We start from the raw sequence: 16,020 nt of genomic DNA on the forward strand, positions 1-16,020 counted from the left end.
ATGCAACTCAAGCTTGTTTAGGAACAGCAAGAGTGTGAAGCACGTTTGCTTGTGAGGATGACACCTGGGATCGGGAGCTCTGAGGTCAAAGCTGTACTAGTAAATTAAACAGTCTCAGGGCACTGACACTCATCTGTCTCTTCTCTTACGTGATGACACAGTTTTGACCTGGGCCAACAAGCCCTCCGACAAACAATTCACTGGCACCATGCGGAAATTAGCACAGCCAGGGACCTTGCCCTGCAGGCAGTGGCAATGAGCCCCCCTGCTGCAAGGAGAAAGAGAATATAATGATGCCATGGGCCATGCCAGGTCAGCTGCTCTCTGTACCAGAGATCAGGCATGTTTAATTTTTTTCGCATGAATGTACTCTGAGAGTCTCAGTCATGCTTGTTGCATCCTGATTCATTACACCTTTAACCTGTAAAACAGCAGCAGTCTTTACTCACTGCAGCAGTCAGTTTGCCTGAGTTTGAGCCAAAATGACAGAAGTAACAGTACAAAAACTACCTCCCTGTCAAATGACAAGTCCTTGTCTAAAGTGCTGGGGTTTCCTAAAGAGAAACATTAGCGTCTTAGGAATTCATTAAAGACTGTATTCTGGGTATTTGGGCATGGAAAATGTGAAGCCACATGCCTGAAAAAAAACCCCTAGTTTGGAAAAACTACATGCAAGTTGAACAAAATTTCCTAATGCAAAGTATAAGGCAACATTGGTAATAAAGTCATTCCTTTAGCAATGCCCGTAGAAAGCTCCTTTGCATAAGGAGCAGTAATGCTGCAGAGAGTAGATTTACTTTTCTTAGTTCCACGGGCAAAGCAGTAGAGAGCTCATCAGCTTTAGCGATGTTTAACCTGTGGTGTGAGCAGACAGTCTGTTCTCTCTAGCAGACTGCTGGCTAGTAATTTCTACGTGGGATACATTAAAGCCTTAGGCTATTTTCAACTGTTTTACCTTCCTCTTGGTCAAGCAGGAGACATCATGTTCCTTCCCCAGAATCTCTCTTAAAGGTCAGCTCACTGAGTGTGGCCTTGGAAAGCTGCAGGAGTAGCATGTGGGCTGCCACATAAGGTGCGTGCAGCTGGGTTTTAGCAGCTGTGAGCTGAAAATCAGTACAGAGCTCAAAAAAGACTGCTGCCAGACTGCTAGCTTGTTGGATTTTTTTAATTATTATTATTATTATTACCTAATGGTGGCTTTTTCTGGTCTTGGCTTTTTTGCTTTCTTTCCATACGGCATTACAATTCTCATTTGCTATGCAGGCATTACTGGGAATTCCATCTTTTATGCTTTACTGATGTCAGGTTTGTACATGGAAGGAGCCTTTCTGGTGTACAGCTGCAGAGATTACTGGGTCTGTCGGAAAGCATCACTTAACAGCACGATGGTGTCACCGCTGACGTCTGAAACCTATCCTCATGCATTTAAAAGCCCTTAATGCAGTTGGACTTTAATGGACACACGATTTTCAGGTTCTGCTTGAAAATAGAAACTGGATGGAAAAATAACGTGTGAGCTCACTCATCACTTGTGGCTCTGATTTAGGGTTGCTGTAGGGCCAGTTGCATGGTGTGGTAGAATTCTCCACTCGTACTGATGCTAAAGGCCAGACCAGGAGCAGCGGGGCCCAGCTGGAAGAGATGCTTCCGAGGCCGTCCTTGCTTCCCCATGAACAATTTGAAGGTTTCCCGAACCCAAGCCAGACACTGGGTGGATAAGCAGGGCCTTTTGCGTTCCTTTCTGATTTGCGCTCAGTCTGTTCTCTGATCTTTTATTTGTTTGGTCTGTATTTCTAGCGGTTTATGGAGTATCTTACAGGTATTTGGGTTCTCCAGCTTGGAGCATCTGCTTCTTTTTAGAAGACCATTTAAATCATAGTAAGGGGATGCAGCTTTATTCTCAGTGTTAACTCCAGAGAGCGATAACTGTGTGGTATTCTGGAATCTGCTTATTTACCCACCTGTGCCTTTGGCTTTTTCTGTCTATATTGTTTATTTATAATGCAATTTCAGTGACTACAGTCTGGAACATACCAGTTATGAGGAGGTCACTGGAAAATAAGTAAATATGCACATAAAAGACTGATGAATCATTTTTTGTATGGTATTTAAAATGCTAAGCAGGAAATTAAGAGCTTGATCCAGCAAACTTCATCTTGTAGGTAGTTTCATTGACCTCATCAGCGTTGACAGCCTTTGTGTGTGAGGGTTTTTTCAATCTTTGTGTGTGACAGTGACATGAAAATGATTTAGAAATGAATAAACATATCTAGGAATGTCTGAATTTCAGTACTTAGCACCTTTATGTTAAGGAAACATACCAGTTTTAGTTGTGATGCATTTCAGCAAAGCTACATTCAATGTATTGCTGTTTAAAATAAGCTGTTGATGTTTAGTGAATACAGGCATGTAAGAGTCCAGTCAAAATGCATAGTATTCCATGCTATATTTACAAACACTCCACAGTGAAAAAATATTTAATATTTTTTACAAGGCATAGTAGTTTGATTTTTTTTCCCCTTGAGCAAGATTATGGGGTGGTGCCTTGGAAGATCCATGGAAACTTTTGTTGAGTGTTCAAAATTTCATGGTCAAGAACAGGAAAGTTTTGTAGCTGTTACAAAGGAGTGGAATTAACTAATAACGCTTTCTTCACACAGTCTTTTTTCATCTCAACACCAGCCCCAAGGAGCCATTTAAAAACATGTTCATAATGAAGCTCTAGAGACTGCGGTATAACCACCTGTGGTTCAGAGAAAGGTTCTAAAGCTTTATTTTTCAGGGCTCCAGTGTATCTGACTAACATACATTGAATTCTCAGAAAACTTCTTGCAATCCCTAGTCACTTCATCAGGGCACTTATTCTGTTATATATGCAAACTATTTCCTGCAAAACTTGGTGGATTCTTTTTAGAAGGCGTAAAGAAATACAGCCTGATGCTGTGTATATTTTCAGGGATCCATGGGGAACACATCTAGAGGATGAACTTTGTCTGTCTTGACCTTCTTCTGTATTCTGGATCCTCAAGCGACCAAACAACAATTAATCCTCCATGCACTTGAGAAAACATTGTCTTCAGTAGCCCCAGAGCTAAGAGTTTTCTTCTGTTTTTCTCCTGCAAGTGACTGCCTGAGAGTGACTCTAGGACGATGCAAAGCAATATTCAGAATGGAACTTGACAATTAAATGCTTCTGCTAATTGGGTGCATACGCTGTGGCCATTAGCACGGAGTCTGACTGTCACAGGCAATCCCAGAACAGAACCTAACAATAAATATAAAGAAAGAGAAACATATTGGGCACAAATGCTGGAGGGAGGAGGGTAGGAGAGGGGAGAAGGGTGAAGTGGAAGAGCCAGGAATTATGGAACCAGTCAGGATGCCTGTCCTTTCAAGGGAAGCACTGGTAATAAAGTGTATATTTGGTAAGATTTAAAATTTATTTTATTTAACACAGTTGTTCAATCCAGAGGAAATGAAAACTCTCTGATCTTGTAGAGGAAAGCACAGTTAAAGACCCAAAGACTAAGGCAAAAGGGTGCATTCTGCTCTTTTCTCAATTATAAAATAATGTTTTACTGAAAATACTGAAATAGGAAAGGCTGCCATTTTCCAGCAAAACTCTTAGGGCTAGAAGTGAGGTGAAATGCCCTTCCCTTTCAAATAATTTTTTTTTAATGATTGAAAATACAATAATTTGATAATGAATATATAACTCCAGACTTAGCGTGAACCTGATCTTAACAGTTCGTCTGGAGTGCCCAAGGGAAGACACACTATGCTTTTCAATATAAGTGGTAGTTCTAATTCAAAATAAACACCAGTGCACTGCAGTCGTGTATGCAGCAGTTTTAATCAATAGATTCTTCAGCTGAAAGATACTGGCCTTGATTTTACAATTAATTCTCTGGTTTTAACATAATTTGTACAGTCATACTCCTTTCTTACAGGGTCAGTCATCTCAACTTTATAATCTCTGCCTCCTAGCTTTATCTGTTGTTAACAGCTGTAGGAGTTAATTGAGAGGTGGACTGAGGTCTTTTCTGTATTACCTCCTCTTTCAAGCAGCTGCTAGTCAGCACTGTTGTGTATCTAATGTTGTTATGTGGATACTGTTGGACTCTGAAATCGATGCACCAGATGATAGATAGAATTTATCTTAGAAAATTAGGATATTTGCCATGCAGATTTCCTCATCTGAGCTATTCATCTCGTCTGCATCTAGTCAATGGAGAAAATAAAGCACTTCTGCTCATCTCACCCTAACATAGACATCTAAAATAAGTTGAATGAATTGCATCCTAAAATTGCCTAGTTTTCTCTGATCCCCATGAATAGAGATTAGCATGAGTGATGCAGTTGTTGACATTTATTCTGTAGACATAGGAATGTAGGTGAGATGAATCTGGCCACTGCCTTGGCATTTTCAGCAGTTCTCTCCGTTTGGTAATTGACAGGTTATGCTATGGCTGAGCAGGTCTATAAATGAAGTAACCACAGCCTATGTTGCAATATCTTCTTACGAAAAGCAGCAGGTGTTCCCATCATCATTCAGTTAATGCAGAGCAATATGGGCAAAATAATGCTTTACAGCTTCAGAATACCTAAAAAAAGGTACTGAAGGTATTCAGGACTCTGTTTTGCTATTGCTAGAGGCTTTTTGCTACAGGAAAACAGTCTAGTTGAGATTTAGACATCAATAAGACAATCAATCACAGGGCTGCAGAAGATTTAAAGAGATCAACTAGTGCAGCCAAATTCCTGAGGCAAGATCATCTTTAATGAAATTATTCTTGCTTTTACAAAGCTCCCAAGTTGGAGACTTCAAACCACTAGTATCTAAGTTGATGCTTTCTTATTGTAATTTACAGCCATTACTTCTTGTCTTGTCTACTATGGACTTGAACAACAGGTGAATCTCCTTCTCTTCCACCAGTTATTTAATAGACTGCTGTCATGTCACTACCCAGTCTGTTCTCTAGGGTAAACAATCTCGGTTTGTCCAGTTTTTCCATATGGTGCAGTGACTCTTCTCAGCATGTCTCAGTTCTGTCCGACTGCTCCTCATCCATTTGATATCACATCCAAAAACCGGACATGGTATTGTAATAGGGCCTTGCCAGACCTGAGTAAGGTGGAAAGACCAATTCACATGTTTTGCAGGTTCATGTTGCTGTTTATAAGTCCCAGTCTGATGTTTGGTTTTCTTGCAGCAATATGATGCTGTTTGCCTGTGCTCGGGAATCATCTTGGATAATCCACAGATCCTTTCCTACTACTTTTTTCTTTTTGAATCTCCACTTGTCAAGACTCCACTTTGAACTCAAACCTGTCCTCTGGCAAGCTAGCTCCCTTCCATCCTTGAATTTAGTAAGCCATCACTCCTCTCCATCTTTATCACTCCTCTCAACAACGTAAATATTAAACAATACCATGCCAGGGCAGGCCCTTGACAAACATCTCTCAGCACACCTCTCCATTTTGACTCTGAATCAGAGCTAATTACCCTGAATATGTTTTTCCAACCGGTTTTGTAGCCAGGCAATAGCATTTTTATCTAAACCATCTTCCTCAATTTGTTCAGAGTCCGTTATGAGGAACCTTAAAAAATTCCTGGTATTTGACTTCTATTGCCTTTTATCTGTCCACAAGATCGGTTAGGCTGTTGTATGAGGAGATTAGACTGGTCTGATACAATTTGGTCTTGACATATCTGCAGAGAAGCAGACAGGTAGGTTAACAAAAGGACTTAAGTGCCACCTAACTGTCATTTCAGATATCTAAATGATATCCTCAAAACTCATAGCTTCTAAATTCCCTGGCTTTTACGTTTCTTCTGGGAAGTTTGTATTTTCCCAAATGCACTCTGCAACACCAGTAACATTTAGTTCTTAAATCCCAGCAGGATTAAGGGTCTCTAACTGAAGCTATGTGGAAAATAAATGAAGATTTAATGGGAGAGATATGAAGAAGAAGAAATTATGTCATTAATCCAGGACAGAGACCTTCAAGTTCTGGTCACTGTTTAGAACAGTTTCTTTATTTTCCATTAGAATGTCACTGGATACAAAAACCCAGATGGATATTAAGCTGAACTTAAATTTATAAACTACCTTTTTAACAGAGGAATTGTATGTATTGCAGTGCAATGATGCAGCTTGCGATTAGTCACTAAAATGTTAGGAACTACAAAGGCATTAATTGTAAACTGTAATTGTTCTGGGTTTTTTCCCCCCCTGAGGTATAGCATCTGCTAAACACAAAAAGCACCAAACCACCAAGAAACAAATACAAACCTCACTGGAGCTGTAATTTCTGACTTCAGTTATTTTTATAGCCTTGTTGGCATTAAATGAAATTTTATATGCATAATACTGTATTTGTCTTAGAATGTTTATTTCTGCTGCCTTTATTGGCTTTGGTCTGACACAGTTAACTGTTAATCAAGAAGAAAAGCATGCAAGCATCAATGCGTAAGCATAAAATCAGGTACTGATGGAACAAATCTCAGACACTAATTCAGCATGGTTTATATACCAAGCAGACTGGAAAAAACTTGGTAAAACTAGGCTGTTTCCCTGTGTTTTACTTTATGAAAAATCTCAGTTTTAAATTAGTACTGTACTAATCCTACAGCGCTAGAGACAGATTTTTCTTGTGGATAAGTTTAACAGGTAATCCTCGGAACAGTTTATGTTGAATTTGGGACTTTTATAAGGACGTTGTGTCTCACGCAGATTTTATGATCCTTAATAGAATGCAGCTTTTTCTTGAATCAAGCCATTTACAAAGTATTTCTACTCTGCCCTGCATTCACTAAACGTGTACAAATTTAGCTCTGACACTTCAGTGGTTCAAAGTTGGCCAACAGGTTCAGAGCTCTTCAAATGATCACACGGACAGTGTGATGGAAGCATGTACAGTATAAGTATAAAAGTATGAATTCTATCAAAAAGGATTAAAAAATTGAGAGGTAGATATTAAGGCTGGCACCGTCATTCCTAGAGCCCCTGGAAAGATTTACCTAAAGGAAAGAAATCCTGCCCGTCTAAAATGATAAATATTGGCTTTTGCACTGAATCCTAAAGAGTGGAGGTAAGAAATGGCCACACTGCAAACTTGATGTGCCTATAATCCATGTTGCCTAACTTCATGAGATTATTAACCCATGTTAGTCATCTTTGCAAAAGATGAGGCTCAGATAGATTTCACATTTAGCAAATATGATGTTAGCAGAAAGTAAAGACTTCTAGGAGGAACACGAGACTGTAAGAGATCACATTGATCAACTCCACTCCTTTTGAATGGCAGAAAATAGTCAATTTATGTCTACTTTAAAATGGTCCATAGAGCATCCAATCATGCCACCATATGCAGCAAACCACAAAACACTTCCTAATATATACATTCAGTGAACGATGAAAAGATTCAAGCATCCTGTACTCTGCAAAAGAAAGGGGAAGATCAAGAACATGACTAATGCCTAGGTACTTGAAATAGTGTGAGTGTGTGTGTGTATAAATATATTATTTTTCTGCTTGCTTCTGAAACTAATTGTGCAGTTTTTATAGTCGAGAGTTGTTTGTTGTGATATATTCCACTGGGGAAAAAGGGTGCATTTCAGAGAAGGATTAAGTAATGCAATCTGTAGAAATATTACAGTATCTGTAATGAATGCATTATAATACCTAAAAAGAAATTAAAATCCTCAGTTCTGCAAATACTTATGGAGGTATTTGACCTATATAAAATCCTTGCCTTTGATGTTTCATTATATTATACATACACATATGTGTACACATGCATATATTTATTTTAAAATGTCACTGTGTTAAGAAAAACTTCTTATCTATATTGAATGTACTGTATAATCCAGGTCTCCAAATTATGTAGTAAAGTCTCATGTCCTGAATATATACAGACTGCAAAATTGTATTCATTATGTTTTAAAAGTTGGAATTTTCTGCATAAAAACACATACAGGACAATATCCTGATCACAGAATCACAGAACCCTTGAGGTTGGAAAGGATTCCAACCACGACACTAAAGCAGGGTCAGCTAGGGAAGGTTGCTCAGAAACACGTCCTGTCAGTTTTTAAGTATCTCCAAGGATGGAGCCTCCACAGCCTCTCTGGCCACCTGTCCTAGTATTTGACCACCCCCACAGTAACAAAGGGGTTTTTTATGCTTAAGTGGATTTTGTCGTATTTTAATGTGCGCGCATTACTTCTCATCGTGTCACTGGGCACCACTGAGAAGAGCCTGGGTCTGTCTTCCTTACTCAGCCCCCCATTAGATATTTATACATATTTATAAGACTCACCTGAGCCTTCTCTTCTCCAGGCTAAAACATCACAGCCCTCTGAGCTAGAGAGAGCGAGCCCTCTCTTAGGACAGATGCTTCAATCCCTTAATATGTCCATACCTCTCTTGGACTGGAAAGCCCCACACTGTGCCCAGCACTCCAGACGTGTCTCACCAGCGCTAAGGAGAGGAGATGGATCACCTCCCTCAACCTGCTGGCAACACTCTTCCATAATGCAGCCCTGGATGCTGTTGGCCGCCTTTGCTGCAAGGATGCGCTGACGGCTGCTGACAGACAGCTCCATCTTCTACCACTGGAAATGGGAAAATATTTAAACATTTATTTCCTAACATTGAAACATTTGAAAGTTGAAAATTTGGAACACATTATGCAAAATACACCACAATAACTATGACTGTGGTTTTGCAAAGAACTTTATGATTGACATTCATAGTCAATTAAACTTTCAGATAACCAAAGGTTTAACGTCTTTTTTCCGTATATTTCTAATTGGTAATCTCTTCTAATCCACAACTAACATTCATTAAAATAAAATTGGCAAAATTAATTGTAAAATGTATTAAAAATATTACTTTAAAATAGATAAACCTTTTAAAGTATGCATTCTGTTACATCTCCCTTTCTTTTACTTCTATGTCCTTTAATTTTGTGTCCTTTCAAAAGAAAAACACCTTGCTTGAAAAAGCATGAGTGAAAAAAGCATAATCTTTTGAAGTGGAAGTTCCTGGTCTTTGTAGCTTAAAGATTAGCCTTTTATTAGATGATCTTGACTGCTGAGCAACAAATTTGTGTCAGTCCCATAAGAATTCTTTAAATTAAATTTAGCCCTACATTGCTGAGAAGATTAAAGACTTTTTGGAGCTCTAAAAGAAAAAATTGTATTGGATGAAAATTAGGACATAGTCCTTTTCATTATTTTCTTCCTGAGGAAAACCGTTGTAAATTCATTTGTACATGGGAGCATGGATACATGTATGTATCTACATCTATAGCTGCATCTCTATCTAGCTATATCTACCTATCTACCTGTATGCACACGCAGTCAAGGCAAGGTGAACAAACAGATTTCAGATATGTAGTTTTCAGGGGTTTAGCCTTGTCATTAGCAATAGTAGGTACGTCACCAATTCCCGTGTCACTCACATTGTAGCTGTAGGACTTGAGTATGCTTTGGAGAATGTACATTGCTCACACAAAAGCTTGCCACAGCATTCACATGATGTACAATCTTATCAGGAGAGAAGGAAAGAAAAACTGCACTAGGTGTAGTACCACTGATGAACCTGATAAAGCTGGGGTGAGGCCACCTAAGACAGGATATTATGAAAACAAAGATACAGAGAGAATGTGATGCTTAAATAGGGTTGCTGTGCTCACGAAATAAGAATTAAAACTAAGTGATGATGATGGTAGTCTTTGGGGATGTATTTTGATGCTGTTCCAAATTCCTTACCACTAGTACATCATTTTGATACACCGTATCTCCTGTACTGATGACCATCAGACAAACATATTAGCATTGTGCTGGCAAGCAGTAAACTTTGTTTCGCCTTTACCAGCAACCTGATACTGTAGTTGTTTTGTTTGAGAATTTTGAATGGTAAGATCTCAGAGAGGCTTTGCAAGCACTGCAGCACCCCAGCCTCAACAGGGACGTGTCACTATTCTCCAGCTGAGGACAACAGCAGTAACAAGCAAAACCCCCATCACTGACCTTGATGGCAACTAACGGCACAGATAACAGTAGCCATACAATTTTTAGCACTAATCTTTTTCTCCCATTTCCTCACGCAATCAGATAGGGTCTGTATGGCTTCTGTATCTTGTTCTGTCAGGCTGATTTCAGATAAGATTTAGGAACAACAGAGCTTAAATCCCACATTGCTAATATGTGATGACTAGCAAGTGTAAAAATAAATGTGCTGTAAGTCCAAGGCATCTGTCACACCTTAGTGCAAAGTATCCAATAGCTAATGTTAAGTACCTAATACCCAAATACCTACTGTGACTGAGAGTCTTCCATCAGAAACGCTCCTTCAAAAAGAGCTTATGAAAATATCATCAAAGAATAGTTCAATAATCTTCAGAAATCTGGAGTATATTGTAGCCTTTACAGATATGCTAACCCTACTGCACGGTAATTCTTCTCCTTTGAAGTAAATTAATTCTTTCTGTATCATGTAATGAATATTTTATTTAAAAAAGTAAATAAAAAGTAACATATAAGTATGCATTATATATTTCCCTCCACACATGCTGCTGAAAGAACAGCAAAATCAAAAGACCAAACTAACGATTATGTGTGCATTATTACTGAGGTTTGAATGAAGTGATTTTCTTTGAAATCTGTGCATTTTCTTGTGAAAGCTTTACAGTGCGTCATTTCAAATAACAGAAAGTGCTTAAAACAAGTTAGCAAGACAGGAGAACTAAGCTCCCTATCTTTCACAGACTACCTGTTACTGTGCAAGCCACTTCAGTCTTTTTTGCAAAGGCAGTAGACGTGTTCTTTACTTTCCATTCAACCTCAGGCCTGATTTTTGGGGAATCTTGTCTGTCTTCACCCTTCCCTGTAAAGAATATGATAAATTTTTAGCATTTCTGAAAAAACAGGCTATTAATATTTTGAGTTGGACATACAGTTGCTCAGATATTTGCAATTTATTTAGGAATTTATACGTGTCATTTTGTAACAGAGTTGCATATACTGAAAAGAAAAGACTATAATCTTTACCTACCTGTTTTTGGAAGGAGAGTTTCAAAGCCAGGAACCTTGGAGAACCTTCAGGAACTGCACTCATTGGCACAATGAAAAAAGAACATGAGTTTTTATTTAGCACCATGTTGCTGTAAATTACACCTGAACCCATTGATTGGTAAGAATATAAAGAATATTGCAGAGATGATGTATCATATATACTCACCTTTTATACTGAATGAGACAGGAATTCATAGAAAAAACCACTAAGCTCATGTAACAGTTCACATAACCTGTAAGAGTAGGGAGACAAAACTAAGGTAACACAATAATTCTTAAATTTAAAGACTTGCAACTGCAGTAAGTACTAGTATCCTTTTTACATAGTGTTTATGCAGATTTTCATATATACTTGAGGAAATGTGAAGCATCTGCCCAATGTGGAGAACTGTCAGTAAACTGAGGAATTTTCTGTTCACAACATGATTGTCTCTCCCTTGGGCCAAGTAAGTAAGTGGTGGCATCAATAGCTACTACCATGTGTGAGAAAGCCAATACAGGACCACACAATTTTCTTTCTAAAAGTATTGTTTACTTTGGTTTTCTCCTTTGTTTTGCTACAGGAAGACTGTGGCAACGTGAATTTAAGCAGCTATATGCACCTGGCAATATGCACCCGTGGAATATGGACTGGACTAGTGAGAGATTGTATATTTGACTCAGGAGACAATCATCTGGGAAACTTCTGCTTCTCTGAACTGACACTCAGATCACCTGTCTTCTGGTACAAACCTGATAGCCTGGTAATGGCTTATAGAGAAAACAATTTCATGGGAAAGTTAAACATTTTAATTTGTGGGACTAGATTCACAGGAAAGTTGAGACCTGCTTACTGAGAGAACAGCTAATTTTATATTCACCTAACCCATGGTGTGACCTAATGGCTTCTTAAACAAATCCCAGTGTAACTTAGTAACCTAATGTCCAAAGTTACAAGCTCTGAACTGGTATCTAGAGCTCACAGTACCAGTCAGTAAGCATACTCTCATGTCATCCTCTTAATTTCTCTCCTGCGCTGATTCTTTGTCAGATATTAATATTTTTGTTTGTATAGAAAAATCTGTCTGAGCTCCAAGCTACCTTTTTTTTTGCCAGATCTCAAGTTCCTACTCGCTCCTGTAGAGGGATATAGGGACAGTATTGCCATTAAAAGAATGGTTAGAAAAGTTATTTCTCATTAAAAGTACCTAATCTCGTCCTTTCGCATCCTCAGAAATGTCTGAATCACTTTCCAGAAACATTTGAGTCATGAAAGAGGTCAGGCATAAGAAAAAATAGCCTCAATGATTAAAATACAAGCTATTGAAAATAGCCTTGTAAGATACAGAAGCTAAATTCAACCTTAAGTCTTGCCGCATGCTCTATTTTAAGCTCTATAATTAAAATTACCTTTCTGACATGTTTCGTTCACTTTGGAGAGTTTGGAATTCAACAACAGTAGCGTTCAGCTTGCTCAGTCGTGTCTGAATCTAAAACTCTTTCATTTGAAAATTTTTAATATTATGGGAAATATTTTGCATCATTCGGGAGCAATGAAAAGGAACCTGCATGCATCAACTTTATGGACGATAGGCTTGGATATAGTCAGAGTTCAAATTATCTCTGCAAATATACATCTGGAATTCAAATAACCATGGATTTTTAAATGGATTGTTAGCATTGTTAGCCTTCTTACAGCAGCATAAGCAGCAGCAAGATTTTTCAAAGAGAGAGTACTGCCAGATTTTTCAAAGAAAGAGTACTATTATGCTATTTTAATGCATTACCCTCAACCAGGTAAGACTCCACAGCAGCAGAGTTGAAGGGCAAATTAATTGTTTCTTTTTTGTAAAATTTGCAGTTGGAACGCTATTTTCATTCCTTGCTTTTAGTGGTGCTCCGAGGCAGCACTGGAATATGGAGTAACATATGGTCATTTCTGTATGTTTACAAGAAAAGCCATTTTTCAAATAAACAGCCATTTGCAAAACAATAGGGGCTTCTAATCTTATTAATCCTCTAAAAGATTGCTGAGACTGGGTAGGGGTATATAAAGCTCATGCTGGCCTGTGTCTCCGTTTTATTATAATAACAGAAAGCTGTTGTCCCCGCTTCATATTCCCCTGCCCCCCCTTTCTCCTACGGTGGTTGCTTTGAGTGTTTCTTGTAGAAAATATGAAGCGAGGTCAGTGGTTGCTGTTCCCCCACGAGTGCTGCAGGCTGCAGCTCTGCCTCCTTCATCCTTATGCTTGGATCCTAAATGACTCGTGCGTCTTTCCAGGGAGCAAATTCCTCACAGGAATCAGGCCCAGGGACGCAGGTATGTGTACGAGCTACAGATACAAACCGATCGTAGGGAGAGACTGTCACAGAATAATGGGCAGCTAACGATTACAAATACACACGGTGCTGAAGGCACTCTGTTTCTGCTTTTTGCACGTTTTCTGTTGCCTTGCTGAATCCCTGGTCCTAGCGAAGGATGTTTGAATCAAGCAAAGGGAGAGACAGGGACGTTCTGTGCAGTGCAGAGACACCCACTGGTATATTTAAGCAAAGAATTACCCTGCCTCAAAATGCGTGTGACAGCCATCTTAACTTCTGGCAATGAAATTGGAAAACTGAAATTACTGAACATTAGGGAATAACATCTTTCAGAGAGTACCCTAAACATTAAATACAGTGTGGCTATATGTGGCTGCCTGTGTTGTACCTCTGGGAAGACACACCAAGCAGCCTACGTCCCTTCAGCAAATCACCCTAAAGTCGACTTTCGTGTTCTAGTGCTTCTAGCTGAAAAATGCAGCCTGAGGCAGTTTTGGAACCGAACGCCACTTAGAGCAGTCCTAATACTGCTCTAAACCCTGGCAGGGGCTGAAATGGTTTTGTAGGCTCCACTGTAAGAAAGCAGTTAAGGTGTCTAAAAACTGCAGTTCAGATGGAGTCTGCCAAAGTTTCAAAGCTAGTATTTTAAACACCTTCTGTTCCTTTACTATCTACTGTTTGTCAACATGTATGATCTAACCTCTTTACCCCTTTACTCTGCTATTCAGTCTTTATTTCCCCCCCTTTTTTTTTTTTGCACCTTTGCTACTACCCAGCTTTCTCCCTAACATGCAACCTGCGTTCCCGTTGCCTTGAAAGCACACCCACAGGAACAACTCTTCTCTTCTGCATGTTTGTTTATGCATACAATGCTCAGTGTTGGATTAAGACACAGGAATTAAAGACCCAAGCCTAAATCTCCAACTCTGGAATGATTAAATGAGAATCTATTAGGGTTTTTTTATGAAGTATCATTTTTAATCCTTGAACAACAAGCGTCTGACCCATATGTCAGAGTTGTGAGAGTATGATCTTACTGTAATTGACACAACAGTATCTGCTACAGTCTGCAGGCTGCAAAGCCGTAAGGTCAGTGGTATCTTGTGTTTTAGAGGAGCAAGTTCAAATCCTTTCAGACATGCAAGAACCACCTGAGATGATGGCTCCAAGTGAGGCAGTCCTAACTTATTCCTCCTGCCCCTCCTTACCTCAAGCTGCTGAAAAAAAATACTTCAGATGTCTCTCTACTGCAGAGACCCGATTTCTCCAAAGGGGAAATGCACACGCTTTGGTGTTACTCCCAAAATAAAGGATTGATCATGGAGCAACACGGGGCCTCAGGCTGTCACACTCTGGACTAGCTGAAATTTTCCACTCTCTGGTCCTTACTGCCATGCAGGTGGCATAACCTAGTCAAGTGTTATTTGTGCTCTGACAGCTAGTGACCATGTATTACCTGTCATTCTCTGTAAATACAAAGCATCACGGTTGCAGACCCCACTCCCCTCAAAATTTGTGTCTCATGTACAGTGGGAATTCACATCTCATAGTTTTGCAGGTTCTGCAAGTCCTTCCTGCAGCAGCCATCACAAATTTGGCAGCTTGTGACTCCTCTGCAGCTCATTTCTCCACTCTGGCCCCGTCTGCTTTCCTCCAAGCAGCTATGCAGCAAGATCCATACTTATTTTGGGGCAGGGCACCTTCCTGCCTGTGCATTCACACAGCCCTTCTGTCCATTTTTTTCCTCTGGGAGTTTTGATTTCTGCAGCAATTTACAAAGTGGAAAATTTGCGGCAAGGAAGAATAATTAAGATCCTGTACTGAAGATGCAAAGTCCAGCAAATAAACTTGGGCTTAAGAAAAATTCTGTCATTTCAAAATTATTCTCCTAACTTGGGAAGAGGGTATTAATGGGAAGTTTGGACCTGGCGTTACCAGGCACGTCCCTCGAGGATGCCGAGCATCGCCCCTCTTGCCCAGGTGCACCCTTGGCGTCCACTTCGTCTCCCTCCTCTTTTCCTGCTGCCGGTGGATGCGGGCGCTGCCGCGGGGCACGGCCCGGGTGTGGGCAGCACCTTCATTTGGGCATGTGCAGAGCGCAGGGCCGTGCCTGCCGGTGCGTGTGTGTGTGTCTGTGTGAGCCGGTGGGCAGCGCCGTTCCACCTGCAGCCGTGTGCCGCAGCCCGCGGGCCGGGCGTGGACGGAGGGATGTTGAAAACCCTCCGCTCCCCCTCGCCCCTCCTGGTCTGACCAGGCGACCCTCCCGCTGCCCCTCAGCCCGCTCCCTCACCCACCAGGGCTGCCGGCCGGTACTCGCCTCCGCCCCTTGCCTCGCCGGGCTCACCTCCGCCCCGCGGCTCTCGCCGCCCACCTCGCTCGCCTCCCGCTCCCCACGGCCCTCCTCGTCCTCACCGCAGCACCCTGCCCTCGCTCCTCTCGCCTCTCCCTGCTCCCCCCCACCGATCCCCGCTCGCCCTTCACCTCGCCCCTCACCTCGCCCCTCCCCGCTCGCCCCTCACGACCGCGCTCGCGCTCACCCTCCCTCGCGCGCGCGCACGAGTGACATCACCCCCATCCAATCAGTCGCCGCCGCTCTCCGCGCCCCGCTCGGCCCCGGCGGCCCCGCGCGCGGC

The 16,020-nt window shown here is 40.8% G+C and overlaps 1 long non-coding RNA gene across 1 annotated transcript; it reads right to left on the reverse strand.

Moving 5' to 3' along the window:
- Nucleotides 1–2,419: 2,419 nt before the first annotated feature.
- Nucleotides 2,420–16,017, reverse strand: LOC141733407 (uncharacterized). The gene is made up of 7 exons (XR_012584292.1): nucleotides 15,925–16,017; nucleotides 11,253–11,319; nucleotides 11,067–11,119; nucleotides 10,785–10,898; nucleotides 9,472–9,635; nucleotides 8,326–8,620; nucleotides 2,420–3,265 (listed from the first exon to the last, which is right to left on the reverse strand). It is a non-coding gene; the product is annotated as an uncharacterized LOC141733407 (long non-coding RNA).
- Nucleotides 16,018–16,020: the final 3 nt, after the last annotated feature.

The sequence above is a fragment of the Larus michahellis genome, chromosome 1, assembly GCF_964199755.1.
Source record: "Larus michahellis chromosome 1, bLarMic1.1, whole genome shotgun sequence".
Taxonomy (NCBI): Eukaryota; Metazoa; Chordata; class Aves; order Charadriiformes; family Laridae; genus Larus; species Larus michahellis.